General features: G+C 38.5%; 1 protein-coding gene across 1 annotated transcript in view; it reads left to right on the top strand.

Moving 5' to 3' along the window:
* The first annotated feature begins 856 nt into the window (after nt 1-856).
* PAK2 (p21 (RAC1) activated kinase 2) overlaps nt 857-22583 on the top strand; it is a 95798-nt gene continuing 74071 nt past the window's right edge. Inside the window, exon 1 of the mRNA XM_025914161.2 lies at nt 857-995. The gene's annotated coding sequence lies outside the window, so the exon portion shown is untranslated. The remainder of the gene's footprint in view (nt 996-22583) is intronic.

Below are 22583 nucleotides of genomic sequence, written 5' to 3'. Positions count from 1 at the left end.
GCTTCTCATGGCTCTCTCCTATTCTCAGCTTAAATGCCCCCTCCTTAAAGATGCTTTCTCTGGCCACCGGATCCAAAGTAATCTCCCCAGTTGTCTCCTCATACCAGATATCACTAGTTTAATAATTGTGCTTGCATATTTGTAAGCTGCACAAAGGCAATGTGACTCATGTTCACCCTTGTATCCCTGATAACTAAATGTCTGATACATTTTAGATGCTCAAATGTTTGTAGAGTTACTGAATACACTGATGGACTCCACTGTGGATAAAACACGAAGGCCTTGATTTCAAGGAGATGGGACTTATTTTAGCAGCAAGACATAGTAAGAGTTTGTAAGTAAAATGCAAATGGGTAATGGATGAGTTCCCAGAAACAAATGTTCTGGAGCAGGTTTATGTAACAGCAGTGTCAGTCAAGCATCTTTGGTTGGCACAGACCTGACTGGAGACCATGCTAAGTTAAAAGAGGAACTGGCTCTCCTTCTCAGTTTAAAGAATATTCCCTAAACCCCGTCCCCCAAAAAAGAAAGAGAAAGGCGAGAAAAGCGGACTGCACGTCTCCAAACTACGACTCCCAGCAGCCCCGGGCGAGCCCGCCCAGCGGGAGGTGGTGCCGATCTCCACCCTGTGGAGCTCGGTGCTTGGGCCGGCGAGGGGGCGGAGTTCTGGCCCCGCCCCTACCCGCTCCCCGCCGTCGCCCTCCCCCAGGGTTGTGGCCACGCGCAGCGGCGGCGGTTGTTCCGCTTCCCCTCTGGCCCGGGCCGTCGCCATTGCCGAAGGCTCCCTACCCTCCCCTCCCGGCGCCCGTGGGGCTCGGCTACCGCTCGGCTTTGCGGTAGCAGCGGCTGCGCTCCAGCGCGGCTCGTCTTCCCGCCCCGCTTCCCCCTCCCTCCCTGCCTGCCCTGAGCCTTGCGCTTGCCCGGGGCGGTTCCAGAGCCCGCCGGGAGCTCGGACCGAGGCGCCTCGCTGGGGCGGGGACCTTCCCTCGCCTGGGGTAAGTGTGCAGGCGGGCCGGGACGCGGGCCGTCGCTCTCTTCCTCCTTCTTTCTCCGCGGCCTGGCCGGCGCCAGCGGCCCGCGGCAGCCTACCTGCTCGGAGCAGCGCCGGGGCAGCCGCCACCTGCGTGCCTGGAGCCGTGGCTCCTGGGGCGGTGGCTCATTGTCTGCTCCCTAGGGCTGTTTTCTTCGGCTTCAGCCCGAAATGGGAAGCTTGCTGGGGTGGCGAAGTCTGACTCTTCCTGGACCCAACCCTGCCCAGGGCCGTGTCGCGCCACAGGCTCTGCCCACTCTCGGTCTCCCTTCCCTAGCCTTTCAGCTTCCTCCTGTTCTCAGTTTACTTTAGTGTTCGACCTAACGACTCAGGTTTTAGTCCTCGATGATTTTTCCTGAGTCCCAGCTCCTCCTTGCTACCTCTCTGGTCATCATAGTTTCATTGCTTAGGCATATATGGTCTCTAGTCCCTTTACTCTTTTCTAAACTACAATGTGAAATTTCTTCCATATTTCGTATTGGTAGAAACATAGTTTTCCGAGAGTTTGAGGGCCTCACCTAACAACCGAACTTTTGGGTCTTCTCGTGATTCTTGTTTGATCTTCAGCCAGGAGGTGAATATTTGCTTCTTTAGGTAATTTAGGTGAAGGTTGGCTTTTCACCATGTTTGGCTTTCTTTAAATCAAGACACATACGACATTGCTGCAACATCCTCGGTGGACTCAGCCTTTTGAGTATTTCTATAAGTCATCCCAGAATTAAAGTATGAAAAGTAATTTCTGTTGTCGGTTGGTGTGGGGCTGTATCCTCCTTGTATCTTCATTTTAATTGGAATACTCTAGGCAATTGTGAGCGTGATTTGTTTCCTCTTTGATAAATCATGTACAACTTCCATTGATAGTTATTTCATTTCTCCTTTAAAAGTGATCTATAGTTGTTTTTTTCTTTTTAACCTCTGTAAAAGACAATCAAAATGGTTAGGCCTAAAATTAGACTCCGACGAACTGTGTTTTGGATCAAGGTTGTGCACGTCACGTTTTTTCCCCTGCTCTGTTAGACTCTTCCGCTCTTATAAGTAGGCAGGATATTGAAATGTACAAGAATTTGCTTGGGGGGGGTTTTAGTTTTGTAGAGTTATCCAAAAAAATAACATTAAATAAAATTAGATTGGGTTGAAGGCAGTGAACAGTAATTTTTAAAGCAGGTTACAACTTGTCAACTCTGCCAGAAACTCTGTGGCATTGGTAAAACACACTCATACTAACTTCTAAATGTTTTTTATGTGTGTACATGTATATACACACACATACACATATTATATACACACTTATAAGTGGAAAGCTTTGTTCATGTTCTCCTATTAAGCTATTAAGGGTATTGATTTAAGGCAATTCTTCCGTCCTTGGCTTTTAAATCTTTCTAGCTATTAATTATACAAGAACACTGATGTACATTAGGAAAAATGAACCTTAAAATGTTTTTGAACTGTAATACATGTAGGTATTAAGCCTACTTCCAGGTTTTGTTGAAAGTGGTTGATGTAAATTCAGCGAATTTTGTTTTCATTAAATACTCCATTTTTACCTAAGTGTTAGTACTGAGCCTTAATACTGTCATCATTTGATGTCAGTTGTCCTTAACTTAATTGAGAGGTCTTGTTGCAGGTATAAAAATGATAGAGTGTATAATTTGGTGTATAATGTCAGCTTTTCTGCCAGTTTCTATAAGCAGATAGTTGGTGTTTTTTTTTTTTTAATATTTATTTATTTTGAGGGGTGGGTGGGCAGAGAGAGAGGGAGACACAGAATCAGAAGCAGGCTCCAGGTTTTGAGCTGTCAGCACAGAGCCTGCTATGGGGCTCAAACTCACAAACTGTGAGATCTGTGAGATCTGTGAGATCGTGACCTGAGCCAAAGTCCAACGCTCAATTGATTCAGCCACCCAGGTGCCCCTATAAGCAGATAATTTTTACCAAGGAAGAGTTCCTTATTCCTCTTCCCTTAGGGCCTTGATTCCTGGTTTACCATTATTCAAAAGGAGAGTTACTCTTCTCGACTTTGTGACGTTCATTACTAACCTTGCAAACCTAAAATTGTAAAGTAATGGTAAGTTTGTACTTGAGGTGTATCTACTAAACAAATGAATTGGGGTTCCTATGGTTCTCTGATCTTTATGATAGGCAGGTTTCCAAGTAGACGTGATTAACAGTGGTGTATATTTCTTTTTTAGTATACTTTTTTAAAGAAAAAAACTTAGAACTTGTTCAGGTAACTAAGGATAAACTTTCAGTTATTTTTTTTTTTTTTAAAGAGAACTTGTTCATATAGACTAAAATAAGTAGGTACTTTTAAATCCTTATGTTTATTCTGTCAATATTGATAATTCTAATATTCAAGTATGTTTCTTTTGATTAAAACTTGAAACTGGACCTTGTTGAAGGCTTTAAGCCTTTGGGATTCTGATGTTTGTTTTCAAAAGCCCTCCCAGTTAGAGAGCTAATTCGAGGCCAGTCAGAGGGCTGGTTAAGTTGCTGACAAACCTCGGTTGTCCCTTGTATCCTTCTGGTACCTTGGTAGAAACTGAAAGAAGAAAAAATAGCCCCCTTGGCTTTGAAGAAGTACTGATTGTTTTCTTCTGTGATCAGAATTTTCACTGCTTCTTCATTTTAGGATCACTAACCTATTTAAGAATAGTCATTCCGAACATTCCTGCAGGATTTCAGAGTACTAGCCTATTATTATCTCTGAGGTACATTAGCACTTACCATTTCATGTATCTCAGACGGTTAGATGCTGGAGACCTGGGTTTGAATCTTGGCTCTTCTAGTTGACTCTGGGTAACACATGTTCTCTTTTCAAGATTTGGTTTTCTTCATCTGTAAAATGGGGATTGATAGTAATAATCATATAATACAAATTTCATGGGGCTATTTAAAGTAAATGAGATAATGCAGGTAAAGTACTTTGTGAATGTAGTACTTAAGTTCTTTATAGAGGTTAGTTAATATTCCATTCGAAAATAGGCTTTACATTTAATTTCTTCTGTAACAAGCTCCCAAACTTAAGTTTAAGAATGCTTTCTGGAAGAGGTTGGAATCTCAGGACCAAGTTTCTGAAACCATAACTGTTAAAATTATTTTTTGGGAAAAGTTTTGCCACAGATATAAAATATAGGTTTTCTAAGTACATGCTTTTCAGATTTCAAAAAGTATGCATATTTCTCATAGAAAATTTGGAGAGTAGTGAAGATTGTTAAGAAACAGGACAAAAATCACTTTAGCCTCAAATAACCATCATAACAGACTAGTGCTTTTTCCCTTATTTTTAAATTCCAGAAGCGGTTTTTGCTTTTTATAAAAGGTTCCAGCAACTCTGGGCGCCTGGGTGGCTCAGTTGGTTGAGCGTCTGACTTCGGCTCAGGTCATGATCTCGCGGACCATGAGTTTGAGCAGTGCCTAGAGCCTGCTTCAGATTCAGTGTCTCCCTCTCTGCCCCTCCCCCGCTCGCATTCCCTCCCTCCCTCCCTCTCTCCTTCTCTCTCTCTTTCTCTCTCTCAAAAACAACTCAATTATTGGGGCGCCTGGGTGGCGCAGTCGGTTAAGCGTCCGACTTCAGCCAGGTCACGATCTCGCAGTCCGGGAGTTCGAGCCCCGCGTCAGGCTCTGGGCTGATGGCTCAGAGCCTGGAGCCTGTTTCCGATTCTGTGTCTCCCTCTCTCTCTGCCCCTCCCCCGTTCATGCTCTGTCTCTCTCTGTCCCAAAAATAAATAAACGTTGGAAAAAAAAAAAAAAAACACAACTCAATTATTTACAATAAAAAAAAAATGAACATTACTCATTCCTCACTTTATAGTCCCATTCCCTACAGGTACCCCTGCTAACAATTTTGTTTTCTTTATGAAGTTAGGAATAAGCATTATGTTTGTGGGTTTAACCAATTTTTTTAAAATAAAAGATCTGGTCATTATATAATCTTTTCCATCCCAATACACATAGCTGTACTTCATCTTTTTAACAGTCATGGTGTAGTCTATTGTATGGTTGCACTTTATTCATGGTAATTTATGTTACAGTGGTCCTCCCTTATCCATGGAGGATACGTACCAAGACCTCCAGTGGATTCCCGAAACCAGGGATAGGCTGAACCTTATATATACTGTTTTTTCCCATGTATACATATCTGTGGTAAAGTTAATCATTTAGGCACAGTAAGAGATTAACAACAATAACTGATAATACAGTAGAACAGTTATTACAATATGCTATAATAAAAGTTATGTGAATGTGGTGTATCTCAGAATATCTCATTGGATTCTACTAACATTTCTTGTGATGATGTGATGATAAAATGCCTATATGATGAGATGAAGTGAGGTGAATGGTGTAGGTAGACACTGTGATGTAGTGATAGGCTATTACTGACCTTCTGACCAAACCTCGGTAGTAGGATCCAGGACTGCGGTTAGACTGCTGGCAACTGAAACTGTGGAAAGAGAAACCGTGGGTAAGAGAAGACTGCTGTGCAGATCTTCATCAACTTACAATGGGGTTTTGTCTCAATAAACCCACTGAAAGTTGAAAACATTGTACGCCAAAGCATTATAGCTCAGTCTAGCCTACCTTAAATGAGCTCAGAACACTTAGGTTAGCCTACAGTTGGGCAGACCCCTCTAACACAATGCCTGTTTTATACTAAGGTGTTGAATATCTTATGCACTTTATTGAATAGTATACTGAAAGTGAAAAATAGAATGGTGTTTTAAGTATTTCAGTTGTTTATCCTCTTGATCACGTGGCTGACTGGGAGCTGCTGCTTGCAGCTACTGCCCAGTGTCATAAGACAGTGTGGTACTGCATATTGCCAGCCCAGGAAAAGAGCAAAATTCAAAATATGGTTCCTACTGAATGTAGAAACTTCACTTTCATACCATCGTAAAGTCAAAAAACTGTAAGTTGAACCATGAGAAGTCAGGGACAGTCTGTATTCTCAATTTTCAGCAAGTAAAACTGGAGCCTTAGTGAACTTACTATATCTTTGTGCACATGTGTGTATACACAAATATTTCCTTAAATAAGATTTTTAAGTGTGCATTTTAAGTTTTGATTGATGCCAAATTGCCATCCTAAAAGGCTATATCAGTCTATACTTCTTTATTGAATTGTCGAAGCTTTTCATACATGATAGATAATAATCTTTTACTTTCTGTTTAAGCCCTTTCCCATTGCATGTTTATCAGAAACATTCTTCTTAATTGTTGTATTGGGGTGCCTGGCTGCCTCAGTTGGAGGAGCATGCAACTCTTGATCTTGGGGTCATGAGTTTGAGCCCCATGTTACGTGTAGAGTTTACTTAAATATATAAAACTTTAAAAAAATTATAATTGTTGTACTATCCTTCTGGAATTAGTGTCTGTGCACAATAGGGGTAAGGAAGAGTTTTAACAATGTAAAATAGCTTGGCTACTGAAGTGAAATACGGGCATAGAAAAAATTTTAGGAGTTTTAGGTTGCTGTGAAAATGGATTATAGAGATTCAGGGTGTAATATTGTAATGGTTTTATTGTAAGCATCACATCTGAAAAGCAAACAAACAAACAACCAAAAAGCCCTCTTATCCCCATCTTTTGTCCTCTACTGATTTCATCCTCATCCTTCAAATTTCCACCTGTGTAGCTCTCTTTGGCAGTTTTTCTTGAGCTCCACTCTGGTTTAGGTATTCTTATTGTTCTTATATATTTTCTTAACATGTTAATCCATAATCTTTATTTGCAGTGTGGGGAAAGCCTGAGTTATTCATCTAGAAATGAGAGTTATTTCTCAATTTTTGCCAGTTGAAACTAATCAAAGAGGGAGGTGTAAGGAAGAATTCACTAGTGTTAGTTAAAAGTAATACATGTACTGGAGCCCCTGGGTGGCGCGGTCAGTTAAGCATCTGACTCCTGATCTCAGTTCAGGTCATGATTTCACAGTTCATGAGTTCACGCCCCCCATCCTCATGGGATTCTGTCTCTTCTTCTCTTTGCCCCTCCCCTGCTTGTGCGCACACTCTCTCTCAAAAATAAATAAACTTAAAAATTCTTTTTTTTTTTTTTTACATTTATTCATCTTTGAGAAACAGAGAGAGACAGAGCACAAGAGGGGGAGGGGCAGAGAGAGAGGGAGACACAGAATCCAAAGCAGGCTCCAGGCTCCGAGCTGTCAGCACAGAGCCCGAGGCGGGCCTTTGAACTCCTGAGCCGTGAGATCATGACCTGAGCCGAAGTTGGACGCCTAACTGACTGAGCCACCCAGGCGCCCCCAAAAAAAATTTTTTAAGTGCTACATGTACATATGCATGCAGAGCACTTTTAGCTTGCACTACTGAGTTCTTCCTCACATCTTTCTGATCAAGCTATTGGTAATGTTTTTTCATGTGAATGTTTAATAGGTTCTGGAAAGCTAGAAGGTTTCATTTTGGCCTTTTATTTCATTAGGACAAGGTGATTTTAAGGTGTATTCTCAGCTTTGAAATTTTTAATTTCTGTTCTTAATTTATAGGCTTGTGAACAAAACAAAATTATTATATAATAAAAATATGAGCAGCAAAAGGTGGGTAAAGCATTTAAAGAAAATTTCAGGTGCTCTAAAGAGTAAATTATTAAAGAAGGGAAAAGTTACATTGGCACATATAATAGTGGAAATAGAACTAAATGTTTGATACAGTATCTCTATTGTAAATTGTAAATTCTTACTGAACTTTTTTCACCTTCTTGATTAAATACTTGAAAAGAATAAAGTTGCTTTTTTTTAACCCCTTATTCCATTATGTATGGATATCAAAATACTGTTGATATTTTGTTATGCTTCTTGCCACTATATATGTATGTATACATACACACACAAATATATATACACACATATACATACACACATATATATATATACACGTATACATGTACCTATATATGTGTGAGAACAGTTATATATATATGTATACACACACATGTATACACGTACACATATGTGTGTGAGAACAGTTACTTTTATAAAATTGGAATCCTGGTTTTTATAATTTGTTATCTTGCTAAATCTTGAACATTTCCCTTTGTTCTTAAGATCATTTTTTAATGTGGGGCGCCTGGGTGGCTCAGTCGGTTGAGCGTCCGATTTCAGCTCAGGTCATGATTTCGCAGTTTGTGAGTTGGAGCCTGGCATCGGGCTCTGTGTTGACAGCTCGGAGCCTGGAGCCTCCTTCGGATTCTGTGTCTCCCTCTCTGCCCCTTCCCCGCTCATGCTCTGTCTCTCAAAGATGAATTAACATTAAAAAAAAAAAAAAAAGATTGTTTTTTAATGTTTGCCTAACATTCCATTGTACAGCTGTGCTGTATTTGTTCTTTTCCTATTGCTGAATGTGTAACTTATTTCCTCTTTCTCTTTCTGCCCCTCCATTGCTGGTGCTCTCTCCCTCTCTCTCTCAAAATAAATAAACTTAAAAAAAATGTTTAAAAAATTTTTTAAAGAAGAGAGGTAATAATTGTCATTCTTAGAATGTCTCTGGTATTTTTACAATTAAGGATGGTGGCAACTGTTGGTTTTAGAGAAATAGTGTTATTTTATTCTGTTCCTACCTTACAACAATAGGAATGGCTTCTGAATTTTAGCAGATGTTTTTATGACACTTTTTAGGTGTTAATAAGGTTTTCCTTCTTTTAACTACAAATAAGTGTACATATCATAAATTTGCTAATAGCCAAAGGTATCCAAAGGGACATGTTATGAGGAACCAAAACCCCACTCATATTAGTCAAATGTGTAGAATTTATTGAAAGAGTAGAAAAGAATCTCAGAAATTTAGTTTAATAGTATACAGGCCAAATGGTAACTTACATAGTTACTTCTGTAGAATCTTGAGGAATCCTTTCTTTTTCATGAGTCAGTTTTGATAATTTGTATTTTCCCATTTTATATTTTTAAGATTTTCAAATTTGTTATATGGATGTATGTAATATGTTATAATTAAAATCTGGTATTTCTACCTTTTTATTAGTGATTTTGTTTTTCTTGATTTGATTTCTTTCTATGATTCTTGATTTGATGTTTGTCTACTTAGTTGTTTTTAATAACCAACTTTGAGGTGAATTCTTTTGGTTTTCTGATTTCCTGATTTCTACTTTTCTCCTTATTTTGATCTTCTTCTTCTTTTTTTTTTTTTTTTTGAGCTTTTTCTACTCAAGTTCTTCGTTCCTCTTTTTTTTTTTTTTTTTTTTTTTTTTTAAATAATGAAAGCATTGATGCTCTTAATTTGCTTTTGAGGACTGCTTTGGCTGCACTCTAAAATTTACATGAATCATGTTCTTATATTTATTATTTTCCAGATAGTAGCTCTAGTTTGATTTCCTCTTTGACTCAAGTGATATTTAGGACACTTCTATTCACTCTGTTTTTATAGTCTTTTAAATTATTTTTTAAGATTTACTGGGGCACCTGGGTGGCTCAGTCGGTTAAGTGTCTAACTCTTGATCGTAGCTCAGGTCTTGATCTCAGGGTCATGAGTTCAAGCCCCATGTTGGACTCTCTGCTGGATGTGAGGCCTACTTTAAAATTTAAAAAAAATATTTTTTTAATTTACTGAGAGTTTTGTGCATGTGTGTATGATTTAAAGGATAATCTAATTTGGTGAATGTTCTGTGAAACTTAAAAACATTTTCTGTTTGGGTACCTAAGTGGCTCAGTTGGTCTCACAGTTTGTGAGTTTGAGCCCATATCAGGCTCTGCGCTGACAGTGTGGAGCCTGCTTGGGATTCTCTCTCCCTCGCTCTGCCCCTCCCCTGCTCCCTGGCACTCTCTCTTTCAAAGTAAATAAGCTTTAACAAAAAAAACCACTTTCTGTTTTCAGAGTATATATGTAAAACTTTATTCAAATTCTCTTATTTGGTTTATTATTCCTTCTTAATAGTTCTTATTAATTATAAAATTTAGTCTTCATTAATTTTTAAATCTTAATATGTCAAAGACTGACAGGGTAACATTGTTTTTAAGAGCCTTATTTTCACGTTGGGACTTTTACATTTTTGTGTCTTCTGCCTGAATCTTCTCTTCATACATTACTGTTTTGAAGGGGCCTTACCTGATCAGTCTACTAAAATAGTCCCCACCTAGCCCACTTGGTATCTGTCTTCTTGCCCTTCTGTGTCTTGTTTTGTTTTGTTTGGTTTGGTTTTTAACAGTAGGCTCCATGCCCAATGTGGGGCTTGAGCTCAGGACCCCGAGATTAAGATTCACATACTCTACTGACTGAGCCAGCCAGGCATCCCTTTTTGTCTTTCTTTATAGCACTTTCATCTGAAGTTATTTGGTTTCTTTCTTTTTCTTGTTTCTCTGTTACTTTGCTATTCTACTTAGAACACATGAGCTTGCAGTAAGTACATGTTGGTTGGTTGTCGGTTTCTTTCATTTCTAATGATTTTTAATATTTAAGTTAATAGACTTTATATATCAATTTTAGGTTCGTGGCAAAATTGAGTAAAGAATACAGAGTTGCCATATACCCTAAGCTCCCCTGTACTGCCATCACTCCTTCCCCGACAGTCAATATCTTGCCATGTGTGGTATATTTGTTATAATTAATGAACCAACATGGACACATCAAACAAAGTCCATAGTTTACATCAGAGTTCACTCTTGATATTGTACATTCAATGGGTGTGGACAAATGGTGGATAATGAAATGTATCCATCAGAAAAACAGAACAGTTTCCCAACCCTAAAAATCGCCTGTGTTCCACCTATTTATCCCTCCCTTCTCCCTAATTCCTGGCAACCACTGGTGCTTCTACAGTCTCCATAATGTTGCCTTTTCCAGAATATCCTATGATTGGAATCATATAGTATGTAACCTTTTCAACTTGGAATATGCATTTAAGTTTCCTTCATATCTTTTCATGGCTTAATAGCTCATTCATTTTTAGCACTGAATATTATTCTATTGGATGTACTACAGTTTGTTTATTCATTTACCTGCTGAAGGATATCTCAGTCGCTTTCACATTTGTCATTTATAGAGTTGCTATAAACATCTGTGTGTATTTATTTACTTATTTTGAGAGAGACAGAGCATAAGCAGGGTAGGGACAGGAGAGAGGAAGAATCCCAAACAGGCTCTGTGCTGTCAATGCAGAACTTGACACCAAGCTTGAACCCAAACTGAGTTGAAACCAAGAGTTGGTCGCTGAACCAACTGAGCCATCCAGGTGCTCCTGTATTTGGTTTTTGTATGGATAGAAGTTTTCAGCTGATTTGAGTAAATACCAGGGAGCACAATTGCTGGATTGTATGGTAAGAGTATATTTATTTTTGTAAGGAGCCTTTAAATTGTTTTTCAGAGTGTCTATACCATGTTGCTTTTCAACCAACAGTAGGTGAGGGTTCCTGTTGCCCAACATCCTCATGAGCATTTGATGTTGTTAGTGTTTTAGACTTTAGCTATTTTAATAGGTGTATGTAGTGGTATCTCATTGTTTTGATTTGCAGTACTCTAATGATTGATGTTGAGCATCTGTTTTCTTTTTTTTTTTAAGTTTATTTATTTTGAGAGACAGAACATGAGTTGGGAGAGGGGCAGAGAGAGAGGGAAAAAGGGAGACTCCTAAGCAGGCTTCAAGCTGTCAAAGCAGAGTCTGACCTGGGGCTCAAACTCATGAAACCGTGAGGTCATGACCTGAGCCAAAATCAAGAGTTCAGGATGCTTTGGGGCACCTGGGTGGTTCAGTCAGTTGAGCATCCGACTTTGGCCCAGGTCATGATCTCATGGTTTGTGAGTTCAAGCCCTACATTGGGTTCTCTGTTGTTAGTGTGGGCCCACTTCCACCCCTCCCCTACTTGCATTTTCTCTCTCTCCCACAAAAAAAAAGTCAGATGCTTAACCGACTGAGCCATCCAGGTGCCCTGAGCATCTTTTTACATGCTGCTTTTCCATCTCTGTATCATTTTTGGTAAAGTACCTCTTCAGATCTTAGGCCCATTTTAAATTGGATTGTTAATTTTTATATTGTTGAGTTTTAAGAGTTCTTTGTATATATTCATTAACTGCCCTTTATATATCAGATGTTTCTTTTGCAGGTATTTTTCTCCAGTCTGTGGCTTGGCTTCTCATTCTCTCAACTCTAATGATTTTTATCATGTATTTTGATGCAGTATTATTTGATGCATGTGTAAGTTCTCTACTGCTAAAGATCTTCATTATAGATTACACTTAATCAAAAATAATCACCCTGCTTTCTGAGTCTTGTATTTTACTTAAATTCCTGTCTGTCCTAAATTTCTTTGTTCAATAAATTACCCAGCTTTCTCATTCCATGCCATTTTGTTTTAGTTGTGTCTCCTTGTTTTTTCTTTTTTCTTTTTTCCTTTAAAGTAGGCTCGAACTCAATGACCCAGAGATCAAAAGTTGGATGCTTCACCAACTGAGCCAACCAGGCACCCCTAGCTGTGTCTCTTTTAAATTACATGTGGTTTGTTTTTGTTTTATTTCAAGGTAAATGCTTAAAGTTAGTTTATTGTCATAATGAATTATGTTGGGTGTGTTTCTATTATTTTATTTTTAATGCTTTTGTTTTTAATGATTAATTGCTGCTTTAATTGTTGTAAAATACACATAAGATAAAATTACCGTCTTGACCACTTTATATAAATCTTTGACATTAAGTACATGTACATTTTGTACACCCATCATCACCATTCATCTCATCTTCCCCAACTGAATCTCTTATACTCATTAAACACTAACTCCCCATTCCTCCCTACCCGCAATCCTTAGTAACCTATCTGTGATCTACTTTATGTCTTTTATGATTTTGCCTATTCTAGATGATTCATATAAGTGGAATCATACAATATTTGTCCTTTTGTGTCTGGCTTATTTCACATGCCATGTATAGCATGGATTGGTACTTCATTCTGTTTTAAGGCTAATACTCCATTGTATATATATACTTGACCCTCGAACAATATGGGGATTAGAGGTGTCAACCCCCTATACACAGTTTGCATCTCACTTTTGACTCTCCCAAAATTTAACCACTAATGCCCTACTGTTGACCAGAAGCCTTAACCACTAATAATACCCTACTGTTAACTGGAAGCCTTACAAATAACATAAACAATGACTAACACATAATTTACACATTAAATGTATTATATATCTATATTCTTATAAAGGAAGATAAAAGAAAATGTTACAAAGGAAATCATAAGGAAAACATATCTATTGTACTGTACTATATCAAAAAACTGGCATATAGTGCACAGTTCAAACCTGTGTTGTTCAAGGGCCAGCTGTATACCATATTTTGTTTATCCAGTTGTCTGTTGATATTTTCTGTCTTTTGCATTGTAAATTATATTTGGGTTGCTTTTATCTCAGATATTTGGAATTTATACATCCTGTTTTTAAGTCCACTATTTTATAGTTTATATGAATTCAAGTGTAAATCTAGGTTAAAAAAATAAACCTATCTGCTTTTTCAGTCTGAAAAAGAAAATTATACTTTGACTCCTTCTATATTAGAAGACTAGCTTCTCAACTCTTTTTTTTTTTTTTTTTTTTTAGCTTCTCAACTCTTAATCCACTTTCACTTTATCTGTGTTTTCACTCTATGGTGAGCTTGGAACTTCATATAGTTAGTATATTTTTTACCCATTTCATGTTTTTAACTTATCTTTCAAGACTTTTCTCTTGGTAATTACATTGAATGTTAACACAAATTCTTTAAGTTTTATTTAAATGGAGTTGGTGCTCATTGCCAGTTTTCTGTATTTTTTTTTTAATGTTTACTTTTGAGAGAGAGAGAGAAGAGGAGAGAGAGAATGCCAAGTGGGCTCTGTGCTGTCAGCGCAGAGTCCCATGTGGGGCTCAGACTCACGAACTGTGAGATCATGACCTGAGCCGAAATCAAGAGTCGGACACTTAACCGACTGAGCCAGCCAGGCACCCCAACCAATTTTCTGTCTTAACATTTAAGTTGATTGATCATGTATGTCAACCAGAATTTTCAGCTAATATTTTTAGTAAGAGTAACTAGAAGACATATTTAATAATTACTAGATCACTAACATCCTCAAGTTCTGTAGGTGTCGTTCTGTGTTGTCTTGCATTAATCATCTTGCTTCAGAGCTTCCTGTGCCTGGTGGTGATAAAGATTTTTCTTTTTACTGAAATGTTCTGACAGATTATATCTTTTATAAATGTTCATTAATATTGCCTGATAACGTTAGTGCCTTATAATCTTTGTTCTTCATTCTTTTTTCATTTCCAGAAATGTTTTTGGTTATTTTGATCTAGTTCTGTTTTCTTTCTTGAAAATACTTGTAATAATTAGGCTGGCTTATCATTTCTGTCTTTTCCATGAGCTTCTCAAAATGTTTGTCCTTATCACTCATTTTATTTTCCTTTATCTCTTCCGATGTAGGCTTTATTTCTGCTATTGAAATTTTAGCTTCTTTACATCCTTTAAAAATTTGCCCTACTCCCTTTTCTTCTACTCTGGTTTTATCATTGTCTTTTCTCTCCATATATGCCTGTTTCATAGAGTTTGCCAAACTGGAAGTTAGTTGTGTCTTGAGGTTATTTACCATCTAAATTAGGCTCTGCTTCTATGTGATGGGTAATTATCTCTTGTGCTACATTATTTTTTGTTGGAACCAACAAAAATTGTTGAATATATTTTCTGCTTCTTCATCTTTGAATTATAACAGTTATATAGTATCTGATATGCATTTGTCAGAAATGTTTGTGAATTATCCTTGCTATAGTTGACTGGGATTCTGGTTGAAACCTCTTCTTAGGTGTATTGCTGAAAGATAACACAGCTCCTAGTCTGAGTTCCAGTGATTAGTAGATACTCATCTAATATGATAGTTCTGGTGGGATCTTACCCTACCCTGGTTTCTAATATGCACTGTTAGGGCTCTTTGTGATTCTAGCATTCTACCTACAACACAACACTTTGCTTATATAGGACTATACCTCCCAGGAAGCCATGCGCCAATCCATGTTTCTCTGTACTTACACAGCTCCACCTGAACCTTACATACATACACACAGGCACATAGACACTTCTTGCTTGTTTTCTGGAAGTTGCATGGTAGTTTCCTAAATGCATGTAGAAAGATCAGACAGGAAAATGAATGCTGGCTGCCACAAAACCCACCTCTGCATAGCAAGAAACAGCTTAACTAGACTGGCTGATTAGTTTGTTTCTTTGAGGCCGACTTTGGGTCTCTAAATAAAAGGTGGCTTGCAGAGAGGACAAGATATCTTCATATTTTCTTTTAGGCAGATGGTTGAACTTTCTTATATGAAGCAGAGCATGGCTGGGTCATGAATCTTTTCTCAGTTAAGATTGACCTTATACCTAGTGGAAATCCTTCAGAGATCTGATATAAATTGTTTTCATGGAAATTTGGGATAGACTACATGGTGGCTTCTGATTTGATACCATTTTTTATGAGGATAAGCTGGCTCCAATTTTTGTTTAACTTAGATAACCACCCAAGGAATTGAGTAAAATCGGTCTGCTATTGGCCATTTTTCAGTAAAAGGTCTTATTTTAGATTGATAGATTATCACTTTGATGGTAGGAAATGGTATCTTGTTCCAGTTTGCATCTCTCTTTTCATATATTTATTGCCCTGCTCTTTTTTTTTTTTTTTTTTTTTTTTTGCTATTTGGTGTTTGTGACCAAAACTTTTTTTCTTTTTAAAGTAGTCTTTGTTGTTCCTTACTTCCCCATTCTCTACCTTACAGGCTTTTTGAAGCATTTTCTGAGTCTTGACCCTTCTTTCATGCTTGGTCATTGTTTCACTTTTTTAGTGTGGTGATTGGGTGAAGGCCCGGGGGAAGAAAAAAAGGATCACATTTAGACTACAACATTTCTTTACATCCTGCTTCCTCTGTGTATAGAGACCTTCCTCTCTTTACTTGCCTGGCAAATTTCTTCTCATCTTTCAAAAGACAAGTCTGATTTCTTGGCCTCATTACTCATATGAATGGGAGCTGTGGGTCCTGTTTTCCATTGCTCTTACCTTACTTCACAGTAGTCATCTTGTTATTACTTTTCCCACTGACAGCAAGCTCAGGGGGGACACTGAATGGTAGTTATCTTTGATCTCTAGCATCTGACACAATGTAGGCACAAAATAAATATTTGAATGACTTAGGAGAGCCTGAGGGTGTTTTTCCTTTAACTGTGTTATTTCCCTGCTTCTAGTATGAAAATATAAAAAACAGGTCTTTCTGGGAAGTGGAATTTAGATTTTATTCTGGTCTGGGTTTTTTTGTAATGATCATGTACTACTTTTGAGAATAAGAGATGAAAATAAAAAATACTTGTTTTTTTTTTAACTCATTTTTTATTAAAATTTTTTTTAATTTTTTTTTTTTTAACATTTATTTATTTTTGAGACAGAGAGAGACAGAGCATGAATGGGGGAGGATCAGAGAGAGAGGGAGACACAGAATCTGAAACAGGCTCCAGGCTCTGAGCTGTCAGCACAGAGCCCGATGCGGGGCTTGAACTCACGGACCGTGAGATCATGACCTGAGCTGAAGTCAGACGCTTAACCGACTGAGCCACCCAGGCGCCCCTATTAAAATTTTTTTTTATGTTTATTTTTTTGAGAGAGAGATAGAGTGTGAGCAGGGGAGGGACGGAGGGAGAGGGAGACACAGAATCTGAAGCAGGCTCCAGGCTCTGAGCTGTCAGCACAGAGCCCGAGCAGGGCTCAAATTCGTAGACTGAGAAATCATGACCTGAGCCGAAGTTGGATGCTTAACTGACTGAGCCACCCAGGTGCCCCTAAACTCATTTTTTTTTTTAAGTTTATTTTGATAGAGTACGCACGTGTGAGCAGGGGAGGGGCAGAGAGAAATGGAGAGAGAGAATCCCAATCAGGCTCACACTGTCAACATGGTGCCCAATGCGGGGATCCGTCTCATTGTTCAAGAGATCATGACCTGAGCTGAAATCAAGAGTTATATGCTTAATCACCTGAGCCACCCAAGCACCCCAAGAATAAAAAATACTTAAAACCAAATCTCTCAAACTTCTGGTGCTCCCAGTTGCCCAGCACCTGTGACTTTTTGGCCCCATTCAACAGTCTGACCTTTCACTACTTGCTGCCATATGTCCTCTTGTCTCTTTGCTGTCCCATAAATTAGATCATACTTACATGTTCATACTTGTTCCTTTTGCCTGGAATCCTACCTTCTGAGTAGGAATACGATCTGTTGTAAATTGAGGAATTCTTGTAATAGGGATCGAATCGTGAGAATTTAGACTGCTTAATGTCCTGCTGGTCTTATCCTGAATATATATGGTTGTTAAGGTGAGATTCCTAGATCAGTTTTATCAGTTGTGAGGATCAGAATAAATAGAGCGTTTAATTAATTGTCTTAGTTTTCTAGAATAGTGACCTGAAAGAAGACAGAATAGTGACTGTATCTTCAAATTTTGCTGGGTCCCTTCTAGCCTAAAAAGGAAAAAACCTTTACTTGACTCTGATGCCATCATAGATAAAACTTTCATTGGTTTATTTATTCAGCAATTACTCGTGTAAACAGATGAACTGGACACAATTTTAGGTGATGAGGTGGTCAACAAAATAATGGATCTGTGCTTGTGGAGTTTATAACATAGTAAGGGAAGACAGACATTAAAAAGGCAAATCCAGTGTGATGAATGTTAACAAACGAGATAAAATAAGATACATGGGATGGGAGTGAAGAGATGTTAGAGAAGGTTTTCTGAGAAAGTGACCTGTATGCCAATACTCGACAGGCGGAGGTGGTAGACAGAAAATAGGCTGACCAACTCAGTTGCAGTTTGCCACAGGCTTTCTTGGGTTTAGTATTGAAAGTCCCATGTCCCAGGAAAGCTCCCTAGTCCCAGGGAAATTAGGATGACCGTTCAGTGAACAAAAAATCTTCCTGGAAGGTCATGTGTGAAGGCCTGAGATGGCCGTTAGAAAAACTGGAAGAATGGATAAAACTTAAAGCCCGTAGAGGGAAAGACTACAAAGAAATGAGTCTGGAAAGTTAGGGACCTTATCATGCATGTATTGTTGGGCTTTATCTTCAGTATCCCACTTGAAGGCTTTAAGTAGGACACTGAAGTGACAAAATTTAATGTACTTCAGGGTTGCTCCCTGCAGTGTGAAGATTAGACTGGGAGGGGCTGAGAGTGCATTTAGGAATAATAACTGATTAAGTCATGGGCTGCAGTGACTTAGAAGTTTTGAGAGGCATGGATGATTTTTGAGAATTAGGGTATTATGATAAGAGTGTGAAAGCCTGAAACAAATGATTTTCAAAATTGTTTTCCTCCAAGAACATTAATTTCTTAAAGGAAAAACTGAACATTTTTACTTCCATATTTTTATGTCACCTGATAGAAACTTTACTAGCAGAACACATAATCCAGACAGCTGTTATTTTTCGGTGTTTTTGTTGTTGTTGTTGTTGTTGTTTTGTTACATGATAACAGTCTTTTTCTCACATATGAAGAACAGTAGCACAGAATGTAGGAGGAATGGCTTTGAAGTTACGATGATTCATTTTCTGAACACAGCAAGAAGTGTGACTTTAAATAGTTTTGTCTCCTGGAAAGCTGTCCCATTGAAAGGCTGTATGATCATTCCAGTGATGTTTCTATTCTTCAAATCATTTGTTTAGAAATCTTTTTTTTTTAATTACTCTAGGAGGCTGCAGCAATTTCTTCAGAGTAGCTTCTTTACCAGAAGTAAACCCTCCATCTCTGCCTCTGTTTCTGTTATTCCCTTTCTGCATCTATATGGCTTCTTTTCCTTTAAATTAAAAAAAATGAAATATAATTCATCTATGATAAAATCCACCCTTTAAAGGGTATACATTTAAGTGGGGGTTTTTGTGTGTTATATGTTTTAACTGTATTCATAAGGTTACCTAACCATCACTACTTTTTAATGTTTGCATTACCGCAAATAGAAATCTTGCACCCAATAGCAGTCACTTGTTTTACCCCAACTGCTCCCCCCTTGTCCCAGGCAACCACCAATATGTTTTCTGTTTCTATAAATTTGTTCTGGATATGTAAGTAGATTCATGGAAAATGTCTTATGTGGTTGGTTTGTTTCATTTTAGCACAGTGTTTTCAAGGTCGATTTATATTGTAGTGTGTATGGATACTTCCATTTCTTTTTATGGCTAAATAATATTCCATTGTATGGGTACACCACATTTTATTTATCTACTCATCTGTTAATGGAAATAGGGCTGCTTTCACTTTTTGACTGTTAGACAAATAGTGCTTCTGTGAACATTTGTGTATAGGTTTTTGTGTGGACATACTTTCATTTCTTTTGAGTATATACATAGGAATGGAATTGCTGAGTCATAGGGTAACTCCATGTTTAACCTTTTGAGGAGCTAACAGGCTGTGTTCCAAAGCGACTGTACCCTTTTGCAATCCTGCCAGCAGTGTGTGAGAGTTCCAATTTCTCCACATCCTCACTAACACCTGTTATTTTCTTTTTGATAGTAGCCATCCTAATGGGTGTGAAATGGTATCTTGTGGTTTTAATTTGCATTTCTGTGATGGCTAATGACATTGAGTATCTTCCAATGTGCTTATTGGCCATTTTTATATCTTTTGAGAAACATGTATTCAGATCTTTTGGGAAAATATCTTGTGTTCAGCGTTGAGTGGTTTAAATTTTTTTTTTTTTTCAACGTTTACTTATTTTTGGGACAGAGAGAGACAGAGCATGAACGGGGGAGGGGCAGAGAGAGAGGGAGACACAGAATCAGAAACAGGCTCCAGGCTCCGAGCCATCAGCCCAGAGCCCGACGCGGGGCTCGAACTCACGGACCGTGAGATCGTGACCTGGCTGAAGTCGGACGCTTAACCGACTGCGCCACCCAGGCGCCCCAGCGTTGAGTGGTTTAGAATAGTGCCTCTCAGAATCTTTTGGTACTGGACTAACAACTTTTGTAAAATACTATACAAGGGAAATGAAAGAAAAATTAGACATACAAAATACAAGCCCTTTTTGTTGTTGTTAGTGTCAATAGCAAATTACTGTGAGAGTTTCTAAATTGAGTTTCTCTCAATTTTTGTATTTCATTGAGTACTGGTAGAAAACAGTTAGCATAACTCTTTTTGAGTGGTACTGTTTTACATTACTAAAAGGCATTTGAAAAGTCACGCAACTTTTTCTGTGTTTGAACTCAAGGCAATTGCATGTTTCTTATATTTTCTGTACTTCCAGCTATGACTCCCAATTCTAACTTGCTACTGAGGTAATCCCACAGAGGGCTGGTTTTGAGGCTTGAGGAAAACACGCATTTCATACAGATTTTACACAAGCTAGTTACATTTTACTGGGATAAGCTAGAGTGTACCGTTTCAGCAAAGATCAGGCAAATTAAGTTTGGGGCCAGTGAGGATAGCTTTCTGACCCTTTCCCACTTTCCCTCATAGGACATACTCTCAGTGTTGATGATACTGTGCTTGTTAGAGGGGGGTTTCTGCCAGGTTTCCAAAAGCACAGAAGGCAGCTTTACCATAAAACCTTGTACTCCTTTATTTTACATCCAACCTTATCACCCTGAAATTCCAATGTAGTTATGTTACTTGTTTGTAAATAACTTGTCACTTGGCTGTTTAACATCCTTGTTCTGAGCATAATTTTTTACCTTATTGTTTCACATTTATACAAAAATAAGCATTATTCATCCTCAGCCTCTTTCTGACCCTGTAGCCATGAATAGTCTGTGAGCATGAGCAGTTCATATCTCCTATCTTACTGGGCCTAGGAGGTCTAAGCATGTTGGCTGTTCCAGTCTCTGGAACCTTGTAGTCTAGGGACACCAAGGAGTACATTCTAATGCTATCCTGATTATTTATGGTTTGGTTGGTGAAATTCTGAAACCATTGCAGATCATTAAAAAGTGTTTATTTGTTTATAGCAGTCTTAAACTAATGAGGATGTATAGAGTATTTATGAATCATGTGAAGTGAGTTTAAATATTTGTTAGTCCCTCTGTATTAAAAGAATTATATTGGACAGCATCAGATTGATGCAGCAAATTAAGAAAAATGTTCCTTGCCAGCCATGAGTTTAAAATCTTATAGAGGGGCACCTGGGTGGTACAGTCAGTTAAATGTCCAGCTTTTGATCTCGGCTCAGGTCATGATCTCACAGTTCATGAGTTCGAGTCCCACATTGGGCTCTGTGCTGATGGTGCAGAGCCTGCCTGGGATTCTGTCTCTCCTTCTCTCTGCCCCTCCCCTGCTTTTGCAGTCTCCCTCTCTCTCAAAACAAGTAAATAAACTTTAAAAAAATATCTTACAGAAAGAGAGAAGAAAAGTTAGATGCCGGGTGATTGAAGTTCAAAGAAGTGTGTAAGTGTAAAACTTACAGATGGGACTCTATCATTCTGGGTCCAATCAGAAGAGAAACCACAGAATCATTTGAACGTGGAACGAATTATTGATTATAACAAGAGGGTAGAATAATGACGCGTGAGCTAGTAAGAAGTAAATACAAGTCTGAAGAATATAGTAATAGCAGATATAAGGAACAGCTGCTACCTAGGGCTCATAGCTCACTCGGCACCTAGGAAGGAACCCTCCTTCCCCCAGAGCTGAGATCTAGACCTTGTTGGAGACAGCATGCCTATGGATACCTAAATAGCAGTGGTGCTGTGTGGGCAGAACTTGCTGAACATCTGTTCTCTAGGGTACCAGAGAAAGCTGTTGACAGGGAGGTGTTAGTTAACTCCACTACAAAAGCTCCCAAGAAGAGAGTAGGGGGAACTGGTGGCTGCTGGGTATGCTGCTGGTCACCTTGCTGAATACAAGTCTGATGCTGGAGGAGTCTGGTGAGCAAACACACCAGAACCAGGAAGCAAAACTTTTCTCCTACAATGTCTCTCCTGCGCCCTCTACTGATAAGGCTTAACATCATGCCCGCTGGCCAAGGAAAAACTTTAAAAGTCCCAGGTCTATTTTCAGAATAGACAGACTGGGTGAACTTGGAATTGAGAGGCACTAAATCAGTAACCAGCAAGGGAATGGTATTAGTGCTGTCAGAGCTCATAGGAGTAGAACTTCTATGAGATTATGACAGTTGAAGAAGTAGTAGTATATGAGCAGGGCGCCTGGGTGGCTCAGTCAGTCAATCCTCTGACTCTTGATTTTGGCTCAGGTCATGATCTCACGGTTTGTAGGATGAGTCCCATATCAGGCTCTGTGCTGACAGCTTGGAGTCTGCTTGGGATGCCCTTTCTCCCTCTTTTTCTCTGCCCTTCCCCCATTCTCACTGTTTCTCTTAAATTAAAAAAAAAAAAAGTAGTAGTATATGAAGCTCTTGTAAGATCAATAGGGTTTTTTTTTAATTCAGCTATGATTGACATACAATGTTATATTGGTTTCAGGTGTACAGTATAGTGATTTGACAATTCTGTATATTACAAAATGCTCACCACAATAAGTGTGGTTACCATCTGTCACCATACAGTGTTATTATTACAATCTTATTGACTGTATTCCCTATACTGTACTTTTCATCCCTATGACTT

Source organism: Puma concolor, chromosome C2, assembly GCF_028749965.1.
Source record: "Puma concolor isolate L17-30 chromosome C2, mPumCon1.1.hap2, whole genome shotgun sequence".
Classification (NCBI taxonomy): domain Eukaryota; kingdom Metazoa; phylum Chordata; class Mammalia; order Carnivora; family Felidae; genus Puma; species Puma concolor.
The sequence above is the reverse complement of the archived record's forward strand: the minus strand, read 5'-3'. Positions and strand labels throughout refer to the sequence as shown.